This window comes from Macaca mulatta, chromosome 3 (assembly GCF_049350105.2).
Source record: "Macaca mulatta isolate MMU2019108-1 chromosome 3, T2T-MMU8v2.0, whole genome shotgun sequence".
In the NCBI taxonomy this organism is placed as follows: Eukaryota; Metazoa; Chordata; class Mammalia; order Primates; family Cercopithecidae; genus Macaca; species Macaca mulatta.
The window spans coordinates 82,883,732-82,892,661 of NC_133408.1; positions in this window are offsets into that span (position 1 = coordinate 82,883,732).

The following is an 8,930-nucleotide window of genomic DNA, read 5'->3' on the forward strand; positions in this document are numbered from 1 at the left end:
GCTTCTGTCGTGGGAAAGCCCATTGATTTCCACTCACTTTGGTCAGACATTTGGCTTCCAGATGAGTGTGTATCGTACTCCACTCCCGCTTTGTCTTTTGGGACAAATTTCCCTTGTGAATTTGTAAAAGAGACAGCAGCCTCTATATGGTCGATTAACTCTGAGCCACTTGTGGAAATGAGGCTGTTTAGGAAAGAGGTTGTTGATTTGTGTCTATAGGATAGTCAGTAAAGTTAATTTTGTCACAGCACTTTCTAGGTAATCAAATGATCCAGACAACAGGCTCAAAACAGTGAAACACTGGAAACCAGCTGACATCAGTGAGGCTCAGCCCAGACAGATCAGGCCCTAAGATGCAGCCTCCTCGCCAACTCTTCCCTTCATAGGGGCAGCTCCCAACACCTGACTTCATCTGATGCAAGACACAGTGTGGGACCCAGCCCTTCTGAGTATTTCCTCTTGGAATATGTGGGGACAAATGAAGGGGTCTTTAATTCCCTTGTAGATGGCAATTAGAAACCATGGCATGTATATCTGTTTAGGACTCCTTCAGTCAAAAAGTGACAGAAAACGCCAACTCAAACTACCTTAATCCAGAACTATGACTGTGTTGGCTGTCATAATAGAAGGGCCAGCAATGGCAGAATCACGTCCACAATCAGCAGGAAACAGCTGAGCTCAGTCAGACCCACAGCTCTGGCGTCTGGGGAGAGCCACTGGGTGGTGACTCCTGCTACTGGCCCAGGTCACCCTGCCTGGTCTGGCCAGGCTACATGACCATGGTGAGGATTGCTGGTCACCCATTTCCTCCACTCCTAGAACCTGGGAGGGAGGGTACCACCCAGGCAGCTGGAACCCAGTGGAAGGGTCCCGGATCTAAAGGCAGGAGCTACAACTGGGTAAAGGGGCTGGAAGGTGAGTCAGCAGCAGCCGGTGTGCATAAGGGCAGCAAGATCTGGTCTCACTAATTCAGCCACTCCAAGCATCACGGTTTTGCACTGTGTGGAGTTCCCTTGCATCATGGGAAGCAGACTGAGTGAGAGGACTGAGTGGGCCTTCAGAGCTGGCTCTGCCATTCACCTCCATGTGACTGCGGGTAATGCTCGTGGGTCCTGGAGGTCTCATTGTCCTCAATGCCATGCCCCGGTCTCAGGCTGGACTAAGGGACATCAGGAGTCAGATAAACATGATTTTGTGTCCTGCCTTGCAGGGAGAACTTGTTGGTAGAAGGAAGTTTATGTATGGTCCTTGTCACTTATAATACAGCACTGAGCAGAGCAGGTGGGGGTCCACTCTATCAGGAACCCTGGCCATGTGGGAGAGGCAGATACTAACCCAAGAATCCTAAATATGTGACCATAAATATACCCGGTTCTTCTAGAGAAAGGAGCCAGAAGAGCATGGCTCTGGCATGGCTTGGGTGCACCCCAACATGCAGAAAAGGGGTCATGATGGTGAGGTGGCAGCTGGTCAGCATCTGGCCCTCATGCTGCTCTCTGAGAAGACTGAATGAGGAGGCTATTGCCAAGGTCCAAATGTGGGAGGTGGGGGGGTGGGGGCTGCACCAGGGTAAGGCGGTGCAAATTGAGGGAATGCAGCAATGGATTTAGGAGATAACAGTGCATGAGGAGCTGCAAGTTATCAAGGCCATGCTGTGTTCTGTGAGAGTTCTCAGCCCCAAAAAGGAAGGGCTAGAACAGCAGCAGGGAGACCTGTATTCCCAGAGGGGCAGGGCATGGTACCCTGACACTGGGTGGGCAGAAGCCTCTCTCCCCTCCTACACGGAGCTGGAGTCCCTGTGAAGTTTCTGTGTTGCACTGCTGAGACCACAAGTAGTCTCACAGCAGTGGATGTCAGCCATGGGCCAGGGTGGAAGGGTCTGGATGACCCTGGGATGGGGACCATGGTGGAGGCTAGAGACTGTGCATCAGGCCAGGCCTGAGTGCTGGACATTGGATTGATTACTGTAAATATGATCTCACTCAACCCACAGCTGGAGATGCCTCTGGAACCTCAGGCCCCATGTGGCACGAGGGCACTGATCTCCAGGATTCCATGAGTAGCCATTGCCAGCATTCTGTGGTCCCCAGTCCTGCTGGTTTACAACATGACCTTCTCCCCTGGGGCCAGCAGAGGATTTTCCCTTGTGTTGAAAGAAAACCAGTGTCCCCAACATCTGCAAGAATGGGTGGGGCTTGCATTTCTTTGATGGCCTCTTACTCCTGTCTTCTCCCACCATGCACCTTCCCCTCATCCCTTTATCCTCTAACATTCCTTTATCTTCTAAGAGCAAACAAAGCTCTTCTGTACAGCAAACTTCACAAAGGATGAGAGAAAGAGGGAACACAGCACTGCTCAGGGGAGATATTTTCAAACTGAACGTAAGATACGGAAGTCCTAAGACTTCATTTGCCAGGACTCTATAGCCCCAGTGCACTAGGACCCTGATGTCCCACAAGTCCCTTTGAGACCCTTTCTTTTTCCCCCCCCTCCCCATTTCAGGCTTACCGATGCACCAGCTTCTTTAACTTCCAGCAAAAACTTTAACATCCCGATACTATCCTTATGCAGAGCCCTGAAGCCTATCTGTTCCATTCTGTTTCAACTCTTGGGTGGAGACAGCAGGTAATTCCAGCCCACCCATGCCCACTCGGGTTTTCCTAAGGCAGAGCTGTCTTCCCTGATGTATGTCACACACCACTCAAGAGCCTAAAGCAGGTGCATCTTGGTCTTGTTCTTTTTAATTGCAATTTCTTTCTACTAAATTCAAAAGAAATTAGATTTACAGCAGGTATGCTAAGGAACTGCAATTCTCCACTTCTGAGTGTGAAGGTGAGCTCTCCTGTCTGGTGGAAAACATGGTGTATGGTCCCTGGGATGCTGCAAATTAGAAATCATGGCATGTATATCTGTTTAGGACTCCTCCAGTCAAAAAGTGGAGCTAGCTGGGGGGACATCACCCTCAGGGGCTTCCTGAGGTCCATCTCTGTCCATGTTCTATGTAAGTTTCCATCAAGGATGTCAGCCTTGAGTGTGGATTCTTGGGACAGGCTTTTCCTTGTCCCAGATGGTCTTGGGAATGACTGCTGACTTTATAAGTAGTGCCCAGTCTTTGCCACATATCCTGTTTGGGTGTGTTTTCGATGGACAGCAATTTCTTGGCAGGCATGACCAGGATGCCCAAAGGTGCTCAGGGAATGTGGCATTGAGAGAAGCTGCAGCTGCCCGAGGGTCCTTTTCTGCTGAGCATCACATCACTCAGGAGAATTTGTACAACCAGGCCACAACTTGCCTGCTTTCTTCCAGCACCTCCTGGTTGATTACGAACAATGTTCACACAGCTCTCTCAGGAAGGACGCTTTATGGTAATATCTGGAGTCTGCCAGACAGGGGGAGTATATTAGTCAGGGCATCCCAGAGAAACAGAACTAATAGGATATGTGTATGTGTGTATGTGTGTATACATACACACACACCCACACACACACACATATATATTTGGAAAAATAGATTTATATTACCAAATTGGCTCATGTAATTATGGAAGCTGGTAAGTACAAAATCTGAAGGGCGGGCTGGCAGGCTGGAGACCCAGGGAAGAGCCCATGCTGCAGTTCAAGTCTAGTGTCCATCTGTGAGAGAATTCCTTCTTCCTTGGGGAAGGTTGGTCTTTTTGTTCTCTTCAGGCTTTAGCTGATCAGCTGACATCTACCCACATTAAGGAGTGCACGCTACTTCACTCAAAGTCCACTGATTTAAATGTGAATTTCTTCCCAAAACACTTTCACAGAAATGTACAGAATAATGTCTGACTACAAATTTACCTGGGCACTGTGGCCCAGTCAAGTTGACAATAACCTTAACCATCATGGAAAGTCTGGCAAAAGTCAACAGAAGGGAAAAATTATGGATATGGTGACTCTATTTTCGTGAATCAAAATCAAGCCACATCCAGAGACTACCAGTGGTCAAATTGTTTGAAATTAGGAATGTTTTCCCAAATCCAGGACTTGAGGTTTGTGAGGTGAAGGTGAAATTGGTCTGGTGTCCTTTTGAGTGTCTCTGTAAGGGTGGGAAGTGGGAAAGAAACTTCCAGAGAGAGCAGAGTCTCATTGTGGACACAGCCCAGAGGAGGGCTGTTGCTTAGCAGAGACTGCTGAGGGATAAAGACACTGGGGGAAAGGCTGGACAGGGGATGAGAAACCACAGACACCCTGAGCCTGCCTCCCTTCTCACCAGCATCCTTGCTTTTAAAGAAACAGGGCTTGGGCTTTCCTGGCCCTGGTCCCCTTGGCAATCGGCTCAACATGGGGGACTCTAGTCACGTGCACACCCATACCAAACTCAACTCGCGCTCTCCCTGGCCCCTGAAGCTGAGCTGAGATGTGTGCATCTCAAACAGGAGCTGGAGCCAGGGTCTCCCCAGGCAGAGGCCCCCTGAGGGCAGCCTTGTGAGAAAGGTCAGTTACTTGCCTAGGACACACTGTGCACAGTTGCGGAGACACAGAGCTAGAGGCAGGGCCCACCCTGCCCTCCAGGAGCTCACAGTGCGGGGGCGGGGGGGGGTGGTGGGGGAGGGGGAGGTGGGGAGGCAGGAGAGCAAGCAGCACCCAGGGCGGTAAAATCTGACACTGGCGAGGACACTGATATCAGGGCTTGGAAAAGGGGCCACTTCCCACTTGGAAGCACCCAAGAAGGCTGCGGGCAGGATTGGGGGGCCTGCAGGCATCCTCAGAATGGGCGGAGTCCCCTGGCCAAATGAGGACGGCAGAAAGAAATTCTCCAAATCCCCAGCGACTTTCAGGGTCAACAACGCTCTTGGTAACAGAAGCTGGGGTTGTCTTTCTGCTGTGTTACGTGTCCTTCTCCCAGGTGGATCACCCACAACTGGGACAAAAGGCAACAGGAATGGGGAGGGCTCAGGTGCTTTCCCCAAGCTGGCCGCCTGGACTCAGTTATTTATGGTAACACTGGAGACCTAAGCTGATGAGCGCTAAGTGGATTTGTGTAAGCCATCCTGGGGGCGGAAGATGGAGAGGAGGCCAGGAGGGCCGGACAGTCAGCCTACTCTGAAATGCACTGGGAAAATATTCAAAATAGGGTCTGGCTCGGAAGAGCGGAGCACGGCGGAAAGTCGACTCTGACAGCTGCGTCTGAAAGGCCGGAGGAGCTTCAGCCTGAGGATTTGCACTAAAAATAGAATCGCTGGCTTGTGGGTAGAGAATTTGACCCAATTAGAGATTACCAGTTTCAGGAATTACTGGAAAAGAAATCTCATTAGATAGGTTAAATATAGGAGCCAGAAGCTTAAAAGGCCATTTGGGATTAAGAGGAAAACCAAAACCTCAGAAAGATTTTAAAATAAATGTTGCATCTCCTTTAAGGGAAAGGGACTTAGACTGTATAAATGCAGTGGCTGCACTGAAGGGACCTGAGAGATGAGCCGTGAGGTTCATGGAGAGGGCCAGCGTCTCAGCAGATGGCTCGGCAGAGCCTCACTCCTGTCCCTGGACCTGTGTCCAGCGTGGTCCCCGCTGGCTGCTTTCAGGGTTCTGGCTAAACTGACCCTTCTCACGCTAAAGAGCCAGGAAAGGGTGGCAGCTCCGATCACATAGAAGGTTCATTATAATGCCCATGTCAGCATGTGATGAATAGGAGCCAGGACCCCAGCCAACCCATTCTGGATTCTTTGCATCTCCATACACCACCTAACCCCAGCCAGGAACCCGGCAGCCACACTCCATGCCTCCCTCTCCTCCCCATACCCAATCTGTCACCAAGTCCTATAGATGTATCCTGAAATAGCTTCCTCCTGTGCGTCTCCGCCCCTTGCCCACCGCTGCTGCCTTCATTCAGGTCTTCGCCAATTCCTGCCAGGACCTCTGGAGCTGCCGCCAGTTGCCCTCTGCCTCCAGCCTCCTCTCCCTCCGGCACTCAGTAACCAGCACATTTTTCCTAAAATGTAGAGAAGGTCTTATCCATTTCTTGCTCTAAAAAAATTGATGACTTCCTAGTGCCTCAAAGCATCCCCTAGAGTGTGTTTTTACAGCACACAAGTCCTGGGGAAAACCCTAAAAAAAGAAATGCTGTGTTTGAATGCATTGGAGGAATGCTGCAGCCAGGAAACCCACTTATGGGAATCCTGGTGGAATCCTGACAGTGCTATCTCAGCCCCGGGCACTCCCTCCCCCAGCACACCTGCCTTCCAGTCACCTGCATCCCCCACTGGGGACTCTTGATCTGTTCCTTGCCTTCTCTATATGTACCTTGCTGTTCTCCATGGGAGACTGGGCCCCCTCCGAATCACTTGTCGTCCTTGCAAAGTATGTAGGAAAAAACCACTATTTTTCCCAACTGTATATTTATACTCAACACAAAATATTTCTGGTTATCAAAATGTATGAGTTTTCTTCCACACCACCAGCTGGAGTGGAACAATTCAATTCAATTCTGACACTATCTAGCTGGAGTTGGCCTCAGACCCCACAAGTTAAGATCTTGGTCCCATAGACTGCCACTACTTCAGGCACCAATCTCAAGTAATAGGCCCTCAGGTCACCCACACCTTCCGTCCAACTTGATTACAAATTGGAGGTTCTCACAACCCCTCACAACCCCCATCTCAGTTTCCATCATTTGCTAGAGTGGTTCACAGAACCCAGGAAAACAGTGTATTTATTAAGTTACCAATTTATTGCAAAAGATGTATGAAAAGATAAAAATGAACAGCCAGATGAAGAGATCTGAAGGGTGAGGTTTGGAAGGGTTCCAAGTAAGGGAGGAGACCACCCCTCATATCGTCTTATGCCCAATTTCTGCCTCCAAAGAAAGAAGAAGTAAAAACTAAAAGGCAGAAATGAAATCTACAGGCAGACAGCCCGGCGCCGCACCCTGGGCCTGGTAGTTAAAGATCGACCCCTGACCTAATCAGTTATGTTATCTATAGATTACAGACATTTTATAGAAATGCACTGTGAAAATCCCTGTCTTGTTTTGTTCCCATCTAATTACCGGTGCATGCAACCCCCAGTCATGTACCCCCTGCTTGCTCAATCAATCATGACTCTCTCACGTTCACGCCCTTAGAGTTGTGAGCCCTTAAAAGGGACAGGAATTGCTCACTCAGGGAGCTCGGCTGTTGAGACAGGAGTCTTGCTGATGCCCCCGGCCGAATAAACCGCTTCCTTCTTTAACTCGGTGTCTGAGGAGTTTTGTCTGTGGCTCGTCCTGCTACACGAGCACAGGAGCTTCTGTCTCTGTAGAGTTTTGGCGTGTGCCATCCTTCTAGCACCTGAATGTGTTCTTGTTCACCAGTGCGTGAGCTCTCTGAACTCTGTCCTTTTGGAGGTTTTATTATATAACCAAGATTGATTACACAGTTGGCCATTGGTGATCAACCCAATCATCAGCCACTCTCCCCTCCCCAGAGTTCAAAGGCAGGGCTGAAAGTTCCAACCCTCTAACTACAGGATTGGTTCCCCTGGCAACCAGTCCCCATCCTGAAGCTATATAGGTGTCCCCAGCCACCAGTAATCTCATCAGAATACAAAGACACTTACCACTTCAGAGATTCCAAGGGTTCTAGGAACTGTTTGCCAGGAAACACATATGTGTGGACAGAGACCAAATATATGTATTTCTGTGGGGCGTGGTGGCTCACGCCTGTAATTCCAGCAATTTGGGAGTCAGAGGCAGACGGATCATCTGAGGTCAGGAGTTTGAGACGAGCCTGGCCAACATGTTGAAACCCCGTCTCTACTAAAAATACAAAAATTAGCCAGGCATCGTGGTGCACACCTGTTAATCCCAGCTACTAGGGAGGCTGAGGCAGGAGAATTGCTTGAACCCGGGAGGCAGAGGTTTCAATAATCCAAGATCGCATACACACATACACACACACACACACACACATATATGTGTGTGTATATATATGTTATTAATATTCGCACATACTTTTACCATTGCATTTGCCAGAAAACTTTCACTTGCAACTCAAAGGAATAGAAGCCCAGAGCAGTGGGGTTGGCTCATGCAAACCTTTGCCAAGCCCTGACAAACTTCTCCTGACAAAGTCTCTGTCTTTTCTTTCACCAGCTTTTCTTCTGGTGCTTCACACAGGCAGGGGGTAACTGGTTAGTTATTGCTCCTTAATTAACATTCACAGGGAGAAACTGCAAGACTCAAAATGCTACTGAAGTCATCATGGGAGAATTAAAACTCCAAGGAGATGCCATTACATGTGTGCCCAGGAGAATGGCTCAATTCAGAAGTGCTGACAAGGATGCAGTAATATAGTTTGGATATTTGTCTCCTCCAAATCTCATGTTGAAATGTAATCCCGTGTTGGAAGTGGGGCCTGGTGGGAGGTGCTTGGGTCATGGGGGCGGATCCCTCATTGCTTGGTGCTGTCCTTGTGATGGTGAATAATTTCTCATGAGATCTGGTTGTTTGAAAGTGTGTGGCACCCTCACCCATTCCTCACTCTTGCTCCAGCTCTTACCATGTGATGGTCTCTGCTCCCACTTCACCTTGCATCTGAGTAAAAGCTCCCTGAGGGCTCCCCAGAAGCAGATGCCACCACCATTCCTCCTGTAAAGACTGTAAAACCATGAGCCAAATTACCCAGCATGGGTATTTCTTTATAGCAATGCAAGAATGGCCTGAAACATGCAGCAACATCAGATCATGCTGGCTCTTGGCTAGTGGAGTGGGAGAAACATGGCCCCAAAACCCCAGCCTCCTGTGCCCCTGGCCCTGGGCCACACACCTGTACCCTTGAGCATGCCAGGCAGGCCTTAGAGATGCTCCTGGGTGCTGTATCTTAGTTTTAGAGGGAGTTACTTGGAGGGGGCATTCACTTTATGAAAATCTGCCAAGCTCAGTGTCTGCCAGTGCACACTCCACAGGTTTATTATTTGCCCTTGACCTTG